Source organism: Sapajus apella, unplaced genomic scaffold (genome assembly GCF_009761245.1).
Source record: "Sapajus apella isolate SASKATOON/1434 unplaced genomic scaffold, GSC_monkey_1.0 scaffold16, whole genome shotgun sequence".
NCBI classification, from domain to species: Eukaryota; Metazoa; Chordata; class Mammalia; order Primates; family Cebidae; genus Sapajus; species Sapajus apella.
Genome location: NW_022436956.1, coordinates 31,449,812 through 31,464,674, shown reverse-complemented (window position 1 = coordinate 31,464,674; position 14,863 = coordinate 31,449,812). Strand labels below are relative to the sequence as shown.

The 14,863-nt window shown below is 37.8% G+C and overlaps 1 protein-coding gene and 1 long non-coding RNA gene across 7 annotated transcripts in view; one reads left to right on the top strand and one right to left on the bottom strand.

Annotated features, from left to right (window-relative positions):
* DYNC2H1 (dynein cytoplasmic 2 heavy chain 1) overlaps positions 1-14,863 on the top strand; it is a 396,897-nt gene that overhangs the window by 234,121 nt on the left and 147,913 nt on the right. The window lies entirely within an intron of this gene.
* LOC116556392 lies at positions 971-14,493 on the bottom strand. Its single transcript, XR_004270973.1, has 3 exons — positions 14,480-14,493; positions 4,917-4,919; positions 971-1,056 (listed from the first exon to the last, which is right to left on the bottom strand). It is a non-coding gene; the product is annotated as an uncharacterized LOC116556392 (long non-coding RNA).

Sequence of the window (14,863 nt, the reverse complement as noted above, 5' to 3'; positions counted from 1 at the left end):
TGGCAATGTGGTTTGCTGCCTTCCTCCCCATCACCTATATCTGGCATTTCTCTCCATGTTATCCCTCCCCAACTCCCTACCCCCCACTGTCCCTCCCCTAGTCCGCCATGACAGACCTCAGTGTGTGATGCTCTGCTCCTTGTGTCCATGTGTTCTCATTGTTCAACACCCACCTATGAGTGAGAATATGCAGTGCTTGATTCTCTGTTCCTGTGTCAGGTTGCTGAGAATGATGGTTTCCAGGTTCATCCATGTCCCTACAAAGGACACGAACTCATCATTTTTTATGGCTGCATAGTATTCCATGGTGTATATGTGCCACATTTTCCCTGTCCAGTCTATCATTGATGGGCATTTGGGTTGGTTCCAAGTCTTTGCTATTCTGAACAGTGCTGTAATGAACATATGTGTGCATGTGTCCTTGTAATAGAACAGCTTATAATCCTTTGGATATGTACCCAGTAATGGGATTGCTGGGTCAAATGGAATTTCTATTTCTAGGTCCTTGAGGAATCGCCACACTGTCTTCCACAATGGTTGAACTAACTTACACTCCCACCAACAGTGTAAAAGTGTTCCTATTTCTCCACATCCTCTCCAGCATCTGTTGTCTCCAGATTTTTTAATGATGGCCATTCTAACTGGCATGCGATGGTATCTCAATGTAGTTTTGATTTGCATTTCTGTAATGACCAGTGATGATGAGCATTTTTTCAATATGTTTGTTGGATTCATACTATGTCTTCTTTTGAAAAGTGTCTGTTCATATCCTTTGTCCACTTTTGGATGGGTTGGTTTGTTTTTTCTTGTAAATCTGTTTTAGTTCTTTGTAGATTTTGGATATAATTCCTTTGTCAGATTGGTAGATTACAAAAATTTTTTCACATTCTGTTGGTTGCCAATTCACTCCAAAGGTTGTTTCTTTTGCTGTGCAGAAGCTCTGGAGTTTAATTAGATCCCATTTGTCTATTTTGGTTTTTGCTGCCAATGCTTTTGGTGTTTTTGTCATGAAGTCCTTGCTTATGCCTATGCCCTGGATGTTATTGCCTACATTTTCTATTAAGGTTTTTATGGTGTTAGGTCTTAAGTTTAAGTCTTTAATCTATCTGGAGTTAATTTCAGTGTAAGGTGTCAGGAAGGGCTCCAGTTTCTGCTTTGTGGAACATGGCTAGTCAGTTTCCCCAACGTTTATTAAACAGGGAATCCTTTCCCCATTGCTTGTTTTTGTCAGGTTTGTCAAAGATCAGATGGTTGTAGATGTGTGGTGTTTGCCCCAAGGCCCCTGTTCTGTTTCACTGGTCTATATCTCTGTTTTGATACCAGTACCATGCTGTTTTGATTACTGTAGCCTTGTAGTATAGTTTGAAATCAGGTAATGTGATGCCTCCAGGTTTGTCTTTTTTGCTTAGGATTGTTTTGGCTATGTGGGCTCTCTTTTGGTTCCATATGAAGTTTAAGGTGGTTTTTTCCAGTTCTGTGAAGAAGGTCATTGGTAGCTTGATGGGGATGGCGTTGAATCTGTAAATTACTTTGGGCACTATGTCCATTTTCATGATACTGATTCTTCCTAGCCATTAGCATGGAATGTTTCTCCATCTGTTTGTGTCCTCTCTTATTTCCTTGAGCAGTGGTTTGTAGTTCTTCTTGAAGAGATCCTTTACATTCTTTGTTAGTTGTGTTCCTAGGTATTTTATTATCTTCATAGCAGTTGTGAATGGCAGTTCGTTCTTAATTTGGATCTCTTTAATTCTGTTATTGGTGTATAGGAATGCTTGTGATTTTTGCACATTGATTTTGCATCCTGAGACTTCGCTGAAGTTGATTTTCAGTTTCAGGAGATTTTGCGCTGAGACGATAGAGTCTTCAAAATATACAATGATGTAGTCTGCAAGTAGACACAATTTGACTTCCTCCTTTCCTAATTGAATATCCTTTATTTCTTTTTCTTGCCTGATTGCTCTGGTTAGAACTTCCAATACTATATTGAATAGGAGTGGTGAGAGAGGGCATCCTTGTCTTGTGCCTGATTTCGAACGGAATGCTTCCAGTTTTTGCCGATTTAGTATGATATTGGCTGTTGGTTTGTCGTAAATAGCTTTTATTATTTTGAGATACAATCCTTCAATATCTACTTTATTGAGAGTTTAGCATAAAGGGCTGTTGAATTTTGTCAAAGGTCTTCTTTACATCTATTGAGATAATCATATGGTTTTTGTCTTTGGTTCTGTTTATGTGGTGAATTACGTTTATAGACTTGCGCATGTTGAACCAGGCTTGCATCCCTGGTATGAAGCCTACTTGATCGTGATGGGTAAGCTTTTTGATGTGCTGTTGCAATGGGTTTCCTGTATTTTATTGAAGACTTTTGCATCTATGTTCATCATGGATATTGGCCTGAAGTTTTCTTTTCTTGCTGAGTCTTTGCCGGGTTTTGGTATCAGGATGATGTTGGTCTCATAAAAAGATTTGGGGAGGATTCTCTATTTTGGTATTGCTTGGAATAGTTTCAGAAGGAGTGGCACCAGCTTCTCTTTGTATGTCTGTTAGAATTCGGCTGTGAACCCATCTGGACCTAGGCTTTTTTTGGTTGATAAGCTATTAATTGCTGCCTCAACTTCAGCCTTTGTTATTGGTCTAATCAGGGCTTCGACTTCTTCCTTGTTCAGGCTTGGGAGGATGTAATTGTCCAGGAATTTATCAATTTCTTCCAGGTTTCCTGGTTTGTGTGCATAGAGTTCCTTGTAATAATCTCTGATGGTGGTTTGTATTTCTGTGGAATCCGAGGTGATATCCCCTTTATCATTTTTTATTGTATCTATTTGAGTATTCTCTCTTTTCTTTTTTGTTAAGCTGGCTAGTGGTCTATTTTGTTGATCTTTAAAAAAAAAACAGCTCCTGGATTTATTGATTTTTTGAAGGTTTTTTTTTTGTGTCTCTATCTCCTTCAGTGCTGCTCTGATTTTAGTTATTTGTTGTCTTCTGGTAGCTTTTGAGTTTTTTTGATCTTGTTCCTCTAGCTCTTTCAATTTTGATGACTAGGGTGTCAATTTTAGATCTTTTCCTTGCTTATCATGTGGGCATTTATTGCTATAAATTTTCCTCTAGACACTGCTTTACATGTGTCCCAGAGATTCTGCTACATTGTGTCTCCATTCTCATTGGTTTCGAATAACATCTTTATTTCTGCCTTCATTTCATTGTTTACATTCAAGAGCCAGTTTTTCAGTTCCCATGAAGTTGTGCAGTTCTGAGTTAGTTTCTTAATTCTGAATTCTAATTTGATTGCACTGTGGTCTAGAGACTGTTTGTTATGATTTCTGTTCTTTTGCATTTGCTTAGGAGTGATTTACTTCCCATTATGTGGTCAAATTTAGAGTAGGTTTGATGTGGCGCTGAGAAGAATGTATGTTCTGTGGATTTGGGGTGGAGAGTTGTGTAAATGTCTATTAGGTTTTCTTGGTCTAGGTCTGAGTTCAAGTTCTGGATATCCTTGTTAATTTTCTGTCTCATTGATCTGTCTAATATTGACAGTGGAGTGTTAAAGTCTCTTAGTATTATTGTATGGGAGTCTAAGTCTCTTTGTAGGTCATTAAGAAATTGCATTATGTGTCTGGGTGCTGCTGTATTGGGCACGTATTTATTTAGGATTGTTAGCTCTTCTTGTTGCATTGATCTTTTTACCATCATGTAATGCCCTTCTTTGTCTCCTTTGATCTTTATTGGTTTAAAGTCTATTTTATCAGAGACTAGGATTGTAACTCCTGCTTTTTTTTTTTTCCTCTCCATTTGCTTGGTAAATCTTCCTCCATCCCTTTATTTTGAGCCTATGTGTATCATTGCATGTGAGATGGATTTCCTGGATACAGCACACCAATGGATTTTTATCCAATTTGCCAGTCTGTGTCTTTTGATTGGTGCATTTAGCTCATTTACCTTTAAGGTTAATATTGTTACGTGTGAATTTCATCCTGCCATTTTGATGCTAGCTGGTTGTTTTGCCCATTAGTTGACGCAATTTCTTCATTGTGTTGATGCTCTTTACCATTTGGTACGTTTTTGGAATGGCTGGTACTGGTTGTTCCTTTCTGTGTTAATGCCTCTTTCAGGAGCTCTTGTAAAGCAGGCCTGGTAATGATGAAATCTCTGAGCAATTGTTTGTTCATACAGGATTTTATTTCTCCTTTGCTTATGAAGATTAGTTTGGCTGGATATGAAATTCTGGGTTGAAAGTTCTTTTCTTTAAGGATGTTGAATATTGGTCCCCACTGGCTTCTGGCTTGTAGGGTTTCTGTTGAGAGATCTGCTGGGATTCTGATTGGCTTCCCTTTATGGGTAACGTGATCTTTCTCTCTGCATGCCCTTAGCATTTTTTCCCTCATTTCAACCCTGGTGAATCTGACGATTATGTGCCTTGGGGTTGCTCTTCTTGGGGCATATCTTTGTGGTGTTCTCTGTATTTCCTGTATTTGAATGTTGACCTGCCTTGCCAGGTTGGGGAAGTTCTCCTGGATAATGTCCTGAAGAGTGTTTTCAAGCTTGGATTCATTCTCTCTGCCACGTTCATGTATACCTATCAAACATAGATTTGGTCTTTCCACACAATCCTATATTTCTTGGAAGCTTTGTTCATTTCTTTTTACTCTTTTTTCTCTCATCTTGCCTTCTCATTTTATTTCATTGAGTTGATCTTCAATCTCTGATATCCTTCCTTCTGCTTGATCGATTCGGCTATTGAAACTTGTGTATGCTTCGCAAAGTTCTCGTGTTGTGTTTTTCAGCTCCATCAATTCGTTTATATTTCTTTCTAAGCTGTTTATTCTTATGAGCATCTTGTCAAACCTTTTTTCAAGGTTCTTAGTTTTTTTGCACTGGGTTAGAACATGATATTTAGGTCAGAGAAGTTTGTTCTTACCCACCTTCTGAAGCCTGTTTCTTTCAATTCATCAGACTCATTTTCTATCCAGCATTGTTCCCTTGCCGGTGAGGAGTTGTGATCCCTTGTAGGAGGAGAGGCATTGTGATTTTGGGTATTTTCATCATTTTTACTCTGGTTTCTTTGCATCTTTGTGGATTTATCTACCTGTGGTCTTTGTGGTTGGTGACTTTCAGGTGGGATCTCTGAGTAGACGTCCTTTTTTTTGCTGATGAAGTTATTTCTTTCTGTTTCTTAGTTTTCCTGTAACAGGCCTCCTGCTGTAGAACTGATGGAGGTTAACTCCAGACCCTGCTTGCCTGAGGATCACCTGCAGCAGCTGCAGAACAGTAAATATTGCTGTCAGTTTCTTCTGTTATCTTTGTCCCAGATGGATACCTGCCAGATGTCAGTCTGAGCTCTTCTGTATGAGGTGTCTCTTTGGTTATACAGGGGTCAGGGAGCTACTTGAGGAGACAGTCTGTCCCTTATAGGAGCTCAAGTGCTGAGCTGTGAGCTCCGTTGTTCTGTTCAGAGCTGCTGGGCAGGTACGTTTAAGTCTGCTGCAATGGAACACATAACTGCCTTTTTTTCCCAGGTGCTCTGTCCCAGGAAGGTGGGGCTTTTTTTATAAGTTCCTGTCATTCTGCTTCCTTTTTTCATAGATGCCATGCCCAGCAAGGAGGTAGCCTAGTCACAGTCTACCAGCAGAAGTGTTGCAGAGCTGCCGTGGGCTCTACCCACCTGCTGTGTGAACTTCCTTTCGGTTTTGTTTATAGGGATATAATGAGAACTGCCTCGGTAATGGCGGTCTCCCTCAGTAATGGCAGTCTGCCTCAGTAATGGCGGTTTGCCTCAGTAATGGCAGACTGCCTTGGTAGTGGTGGACTGCCTCGGTAATGGCAGACACCCTTCCCCCCGACAGTGCTGGACCGTCCTGGGTCCAGCTGTGCTTGCTGTGAAACTCTCAATCCAGAGCGTTTCAGATTGCTGGTCTTTGTGGGGGTGGGACCAGCCAAGCCAGATCACCTGGCTCCCTGTTTCAGCCCCTTTTTTCAGCTGAATGGGTGACTCCGTCTCTCAGACTTTCCAGTCGCCAGTTGAAATGGTGCCTGGCTTTGTGTGTGTTTTCGTGCGGAGACCCACTGCGCCAGCTGAAACAGCCGCACTGGAGACTCACGACACTTTTCTGCCCAGGAATCTCCTGGTCTGTGGGCAGTAAAAATTTGTTTGGAAATGTGGTGATGACTCATCCTCTGCGTTTTCGCTGGGAACTACAATCCAGAGCTGTTCCTATTTGGCCATCTTGGATCCTCTCTGCACTTGTCTTAAATTTGAAGATTTTGATACGCTCCAGCAATTGAACACATTAAGTACCTGAGAAATGTCTATTTCAGTATATTGAAAATGTTCTGGTAAGCAAATTTCTTAAGATAGAGAGGATTTTTGTTTCATGGTAGAATTGACTGCTTGTAGAACAAAGATTACAGTAGACTACTACAGTAGGATAGATTTACAGAATATAAAGATTGCTGTGGAACAGTCTTTCCACATGCTGAAGAGAGAAGAGTATTTTCTAGTAATCTTCTCTGAAACTTTCAGCTGTAAAATGAACCTTTTCAAAGAAACAAACACCAGAGAAACCAAATATTCCTTAATTATTCACCTTGAAGAATTTTGAATTGTTTCTTCAGTTCAGTTTAGCAAAATATGTTGCCCATAATTACCATATGTATCAGGGCTTTCATGGATTAACATATCATCTTTGGAAAATGACTTCAAGAGATATTTTTCAGTGTCCCTTATTTTGTCATGATATTTCTTTGATTTAGCATCCATTAGTGCATTTTAAGAGCATCTATCAATATTTTAAAATTTGCTTTTTTAGGTCAGTGTTGACATTTCCCTTTGAAAAAAAGAAGAAATGAGGGAATGCAAGGAGTAGGAAACATGCAAGGAAAGATGTTAGACTGATAAATATATATTTCTAACATCTTTAATGAGTATACAATTCTTGGTCCTTTAAGTTTTTACATAACAGAGCTGCCTGCTCTGGTTCATATGGAATGTTTCAATCAGAGGCTTCTACTAGTTTCAAAAGTAGAAATAAGGAAAAGTTAGAAGCTGTACAAAATTTATGATCTATGAATGAAGGAGAAGAATAGGATGTTTGATGTGGGTAAACCATAGCTCTGGCCATGAGATTAGCAGAGAGGAGAAAAATATGCTTTTGAAAATTATTTTTTAAAATGGCAACCTGTACAAGGAATCTCTTTAAGTCTCACAACAGTGACTTTTGATATTGCTAGAATTATGTGAAATACCTTTACTGACCCAGCCATCATTTATTACAAACCAAATTATGCAATCAGATAGCTCTACTTAAATCTCTTTTAAAATTCTGATTTTATCTTCTCCCACATACAGTTCATTACTTTTTATTGTATATAGAGTGTTATCCTTTTAACCTGTATTTATGATGATGATAATGATTTTTTATACTTCTTGTGTTCCCTGTAATAGGTTTTGTGATAACCATTTTATATGAATTACCTTACTTAACTCTCAGAATAAGAGAGGTTACTGTCAAACTCATTCTATACTTGAGGATATTGAGGCCCAGGGAGGTTTTTATTTTTTCCAAGATCATACGTTTAGAAAGTTACTAAACTAGAACTTAAACGTGTTACTGAATACTAGTTCATGCCTGTATGACACAACATACATAACTTGTGTTATGAGATTCAGTGGCTTTTCTCCATAGTGGTTTAACTTACCACATAACCTCCTTATATGGGGCAAGAAAAAAGATACTTTACTGGGCAAAACTATTGGCAAAATATTCTTTTCTTGTTTTTGTATTTTTATGGTTACGTGGTAGTTGTACATATTTATGGAGTGCATATGATATTTGATAAAAGCAGACACTGTGTAATGATCAAATCAGGGGAATTGCAATATCCATCACCTCAAATATTTGTCACTTTTTTGCATTGAGAACATTCCAAATCCACCTCTCTAGTAATTTTGAAATATACAATAAGTAATTATTAACTATAGTTTCCCTGTTGTGCCATCAAACACTGGGTCTTATTCCTACTATCAAACTGTATTTTTGTACCCACTAACCAACCCCTTTTTATCCTACCCTCTTTCCCAACCCCTATGCACACCCTTCCCAACCTCTGGTAACTATTATTCTACTTTCTACCTCCATGAGATGAACCTTTTTAGCACCCACGTATGAGTGAGAATGTGCAGTATTCGTCTTTTTGTACTTGGCTTATTTCACCTAATATAACGTCTTCCATTACTATCCATGTTGTCTCAAGTGACAAGATATTATTCTTTATTATGGTGAAATAATAATCCATTGCTTATGTGTATCATATTTTTTCTTTATTCATCTGTTGATGGGCACTTAGGTCAATTCTCTATCTTGACTATTGTGAATAGTACTGGAATAAGCACAGGAGTGCAGATACCTTTCCAATATACTGATTTTTTTTTTCTTTTGAATATGTACCCAGCAGTGAGTTTGCTGGACCATTTCTATTTTTAGTTTTTCGAGGAACATCCATCCTGTTTTCCATAGTAGCATACTAATTTACCTTCCCATAAACTGTGTATGAGTATTCTTCTTTCTCCACATCCTCCCCATCATCCATTATTTTTTATCTTTTTGATAAAAGCCATTTTAACTGGGCTGAGATGATATCTCACTATGGTTTTGATTTGTATTTCTCTGATGAGTAGTGTTGTTGAGGATTGTTTTATATACCTGTTGTTCATTTGTATGTCTTCTTTTAAGAAACGTCTATTGAGATCTTTGGCCCATTTTTTTAATCCAGTAATTTGTTATTTTGCTATTGAATTGTTTGAATTGCTTATATTTTCTCATTATTAATCTTTTGTCAGGTGAATAGTGTGCCTATATTTTCTTCTGTTCTTCAGATTGTCTCTTTGTTGATTGTTTTCTTTGCTGTGCAGAAGCTTTTTAGCTTGACATGATCCCATTTGTCCATTTTTGCTTTGGTTTCTTGCGCTTTTAAAGTCTTATTCAAGAAATCTTTGTCCAGATTAGTGTCCTGAATCATTTCTCCTACGTTTTCTTCTAGTAGTTTCACAGTTTAAGGTATTTAAGTCCTTAATCCATTTTGATTTGATTTTTGTATATAGTGAGAACAGCTGTCTAGTTTAATTCTTCTGCGTAAGGATATCCAGTTTTCCCAGCACCATTTGTAGATGAGACTGTTGTTTTCTCAGTGTATGTTCTTGGCACTTGTTGATGGTGAGTTGGTTGCAAATATGTGGATTTATAGCTGGGTTCTTTGTTCTCTTTCATTGCTCTATGTGTCTGTTTTTATGTCCCTACCATGCTATTTTGGTTACTATAGCTTTCTAGCATAATTTAGAGTCAGGAAGTATTATTCCTCTAGTTTTGTTCTTTTTGCTCGTGATTGCTTTAGGTATTCTGGATCTTTTGTGGTTCCATATAAAAGTTAGGATTTTGTTTTTCTATTTCTGTGAAGAATGTCATTGATATTTTTGTAGGAATTTCACTACATTTATAGTTCACTTTGAGTAATATGGCTATTTTTACAATATTCTTTCAAGCCATGAACATAGAATATCTTTCCATGTTTTTGTGTATTCTTTAATTTCTCTGTGTATTTTCACATAGCCTGTTTCCAAGCTCACTAATTCTTCTTCTGCTTTGCTAATTCTTTTTCTGCTTGATCAGTTCTGCTGTTTAGACACTGATGTATTTTTCAGTTTGTCAACTGAATTTTTTAGCCAGGAATTGTTTATTTTTAAAATTATTTGAGTCTCTCTCTTAAATTTATCTGATAGAATTCCTTCTCTGTGTTATCTTGAAGTTGATTGAGCTTTTTCAAAACAGCTGTTTTGAATTCCCTGTCTGAGGCCACATGTCTTCATCACTCCAAGATTGGTCACTGGAGCCCTATTTAGTCTGTTTGGTGAGGTCGTGTTTTCCTAGTTGTTCTTGATGCTTATGGACATTCACCATTGTCTGGGCAATACAGTGTTAGATATTTATTTCAGTCTTTGTCTTATGGCATTGTTTGTACCTCTCCTTGAGTGGATTTTCTAAGATTTCAAATGTAGCTGAATGTTGTTACCAAAGCCTATAGCTACTACTACCAGGTGCCCTAAGCCCAGGTATGCTGTGACTCCTAGATTCATAGCCTTGGCGGACTTGGGCAAGATAAGGGAGAACTTCCTGGGTTCCCAGGCAGAGTCTCTGGCTCTTCCAGCTCTTTCCCCCAAGTGGAAGGGGTCTTTATGCTTGGCTGCCTTGAGTTGGAAGAGGAGTGATACCTGCACTCCTGTGGTCAGCACAGGAGTTGACTGCATTAGAACACCAGGAAAGCCTGAGGACTCCCTGCTGAATGCAGCATCCACCAGGGGTCACCCAAGCCCCATGGCCACCACTATTTGGCTGCTGATGATGTTTATTCAAGGCTGGAGGCCCCTTATCTAGTGGTGAGTTCTGCTGGGAGTCAATTTATACGACCAGGGTTGCAGATTCCTTTCTGGCCCTGGGTGTGTCAAGAAACACCATTCAAGACTAAAGACCTGCAATTGAAGCCTTTAGGATTCTACTTGTATTTGGGTTTTTGTGTTTTACTGTGGCTGAGCTTGTATTCAGTAGCAAGACAAGTCTTCTTTATTCTTTCCTCTCTTTTCCACAAGTGGAAAGAGTCTCTGCATTGCACTACATGAAGTTGGGGGAGAGGCGATGCATGTACTTCTGTCATCACTGCAGCCAGTATTGTGCTGGATTGCACTCCAAGCCCAGTCTCTTAGGCCATTGCAACACTGGGGCTTTCCCAAGTACTATAGTTACTATGGCCTAACTGCCACTCAAATTTATTAGAGGCTCAGGCCACTTTATTCCACAGATGTTGAAGTCGGCTGAAACGTGGCTTTCTCCTCCTGGAGATGGAGGCTTTCCCATCTGGGCCAGGGATGGTCTATATGCCCCCTCTGTGAGCTGGCAGAATTCTGCCCAGTGTTGTGTTCCACTGTGGTAGGGCACCACTGAGTTACAATGCAGTATCCCATAATCACTTCACTCTCCCTTTTCCAGATACAGATTCTCTCTCAGTGCTATGCCGCCTGGGTTTGGGGGAGAGATGTTGTAGGTAATGCAAGATTTGCCTAGGTTATCCTTCCTACCCTTTTAAATGACTCTCCCTTTGATAGTAAAGTTAGATACTATGATTGCACACCTGATTTTTTTGGTTTTATAATAATGCTTTCTTGTGTTGATAGTTGTTTAATTTGGTGTTCCTGCATGGGGGATGATTGCTGGAGGGCTCTACTTGGCCATCTTCTTTTGCCCTTGTCTAAAGTCAAATCTTAATTACAAATATGTTTTTTTTTTTTTTGTATTTTACAGATAGGGAAGTCTGAACGATAGATAAATATATTAATACAATATTTGCAAAATTAAGAAAATTTGACATTTTGACATTAAGAAAATCTTGACATTAAAATCAATATTTTACAATTATATCATCGGCCTATGAAGCCTTATCTTTAGCCTCTATCCTCTGTAATTGTTCACAGCAGTAAACTTTCTTTATTGCTAAAGTATTCATGTGCAAGTAAAATTTTGGGTGAAAATAATTAGGTGATTTGGTATTTAATGAAGTTGTTCACTTCTTCAGTATTATACAAAGTCCTGTCACATTTTATGGTAACTATTGATTGAAAGTCTAAGTAGAATTTGTTTCCATTGCTCATCTTAATACCTTAGTACCTGGATATCTGAAACTCCTGATAGTATCTTAAACTCTTGGATTCTGAGGCTATATTTTAGTATAACTCTCGTAACTACTATCTGGCCAGCAATTTCAAAATGTCATGGCCACACTGGCCATTGATGCTGGTGGAGGTGAGATAGTCGCTAGAACAGTTGATTCACTCTGCCAAGAACAAACAAAGTAATGGCATAAAAAACAAATTATAGTTGTAAAGCAAGTGAATATGACCATGTGAATGATGAAGAAAGCTCATAATAGTTACAAAGGTTAGAGATTTAAAAGTCCAAGCAGAATTTGGGCATTAAGTATATGAAATCAATGAGAAACACAAAGCTTGCACAAAATTGGTGAGACCTTTTTTAAAAGCCATAGTGATCCAGTCAAAGAAGTTGCAAGGCTATCTAGTTGATTATTTGGAAAGCTGCTATGTCTCATAACTATGCTGTTAAATGTAACAGTAACATCCATAAAGAAGTATGCTGTACTTCTTTATGGAATCAATTCATTCAAAATCTTGACAGGAGACCCACAAGCACTAAACTGTTCAAATAATTCTCTTGCTTTCTATTTCTCTTTCCTAGATTTCTTTTCCTAAGATTGTAAAAGCAAGACTCAGATGACTTAACAGCTTTTTCCTTTTCTCCCCCCCCATTTTAAAATTTAACAGTTATTAAATTTTTGAATTTAAATTTAATATTTTGAATTTAAATTTAAATTGCAGATTGAGATTATTTAAAGTAATCCTTAAACTGTTATAATTGTCTCTTCAGCTAAATTAAAACCTGGGTGATTTCTCTCAGTGTGGTGTGGTTGTCCACTTATATCAGTATTATCTGGGAAGTTAGTTTACAAGGTAGATCCCTAAGTTCTATCCCAGGTCTGTATAATTAGACTATCTGGAAGTGGGACTCTGGAATCTACATTTTTTACAAATGTTTAGGGTAATTCTTAGGCACTCTTAATTTTGAGAGTGTGTGTACTTAGAAGAAACTGTAAAGAATTGCTAATTTTATTATCCTAAATATCATCAAATCTGAATTATCTGATTCTTCTCTAAGATCTGGCCCAAATAGAGTCATATTTCTCATTCGACTATAGGTTCATAATGTTAAAAACTTAGTAAGGTACTCCTGGAACAAACTTTAGAAATAATTGATTCCAAACTTAGATAATGAGTTCCTAATGTTGTACACTTGTAAATAATAAGCTCCTCAGTATAACCCAGGTTTCTTGAATTATTTCAGTTCTCCTCATTGTGAGACTATTTCCAGGAATTTAGTTCTTTGAAACATCTTTTTTTCAACCTGGGCAACATAGTGAGACCATTTCTCTACAAAAAATAAAAAATTAGCTGTTTGTGGTGGCATATGCCTATAGCCTCAGATGCTTGGGAGGCTGAGGTGGGAGGATCACTTGAGCCTGTAGGTTGAGGCTGAAGTGATTCGTGATTTCTTGAATTATTTCAGTTCTCCTCATTGTGAGACTATTTCCAGTAATTTAGTTCTTTGAAACGTCTTTTTTTCCAACCTGGGCAACATAGTGAGACCATTTCTCTACAAAAAATAAAAAATTAGCTGTTTGTGGTGGCATATGCCTATATTTTCAGATGCTTGGGAGGCTGAGGTGGGAGGATCACTTGAGCCTGTAGGTTGAGGCTGAAGTGATTCGTGATCATGCCACTGCATTTCTGCCTGGGTAACAGAGCAAGACCTTGTCAATAAATAAGTAAGTACGATAAAACTTTTTTTTCCTCAAATGAGTGTTTTAAACTTAGAACTTTCTGAAATTTGGTAACTGCCAGTTTAGCACTTCCATTTAAGACAGACAAATCTCCCCAAAAAGTGCTTTGGTGCAGACCCTTTTGACTTGTGTGCATCTTGTCAGTACCCTATGTGACTCAGAAGAACGTTTTAAAAGTCTTTTGAATCAACATTTACATAAACACAAAACCTTACTATAGAGATTTTAAATATAGGCAAATAAGACTGAGTCTCTGGGTTGACTTCCTTCTAGTCTTAGAACAGTGCAACTCTATTCACAAAAAAGATCTAATAATAGGATAGGCATTTCATATTCTATAAATGGTAATAGTCGTTTTTCCTCCGGTGAGAATAAATTTTCCCATCTAACTCAGAATAAATGCATTCATTACAGAGGCCCATGAGATCCTCCATGCTAAGGCCTTCTGCTTCCTCATTGTCTTTGTCCTCTGATCTTCCTCTTGCTCACTTTGTTGCATCCTCACTGGCTACATTCCCTTTAGCTTCTGCTTTAGAGCCTTCATACCTCTATTCCTTTTGCCTGGAAAGTTAATACCCTAGATATCTGAATGGATTACTCTATTACTCTCTCTCAGTCTCTCTGAATATTACCTTACCAAACAGCCTTTTTTTTTTTTTTTTTTTTAGAAGAAGTCCTACTCTTGTCCCTCAGACTGGAATGCAATGGCATGATCTCAGCTCACTATAATCTCTGCATCCTGGGTTCAAGTGATCCTCCTGCCTCAGCCTCCCAAGTAGCTGGGATTACAGGTGCCTGCTACCACGCCTGGCTAATTTTTTTCTGTTTTTAGTAGAGACAGGGTTTCACGATGTTGACCAGGCTGGTCTGGAACTCCTGACCTCAGGTGATCCACCCACCTCGGCTTTCCAAAGTGCTGGAATTGCAGGCATGGGCCACCATGCCCAGCCCCTCCAAACAAGCTTTTTTTTTTTGAGGGTTTATATCATACAGCAACCTCCCCCAACAATTAGTTCCACTTATTCTCCTTAACCTGCATTTTAAAAATAAGCCTTATTAATACATTTATATATATATGTTCTGATTTCAAATTTTTACTATCATCTCAAAATACAACAATTAATACATATAAAAGAATATATGTTATATTAATATGTAATTAAAACATTAAAAGCATGAGGATATAATGAAACCCATGAGCCAATAACTTAACCCAAGAACTGAGATATTACCAGTAACTTGCATCGACTTATGTGATTCTTTTCTATCCAGTCCCTCTCCCTTTCTGCTGAAGGACCCACTGTTCTGTGTCGTTTAAAACTTTTTGTGATTTTACATATTTTTTAATACTTCTATTATGTGTATGCATTCTTTCTTTTTTTTTTTACCCCATTAATATATTTTATTGCATTTTAGG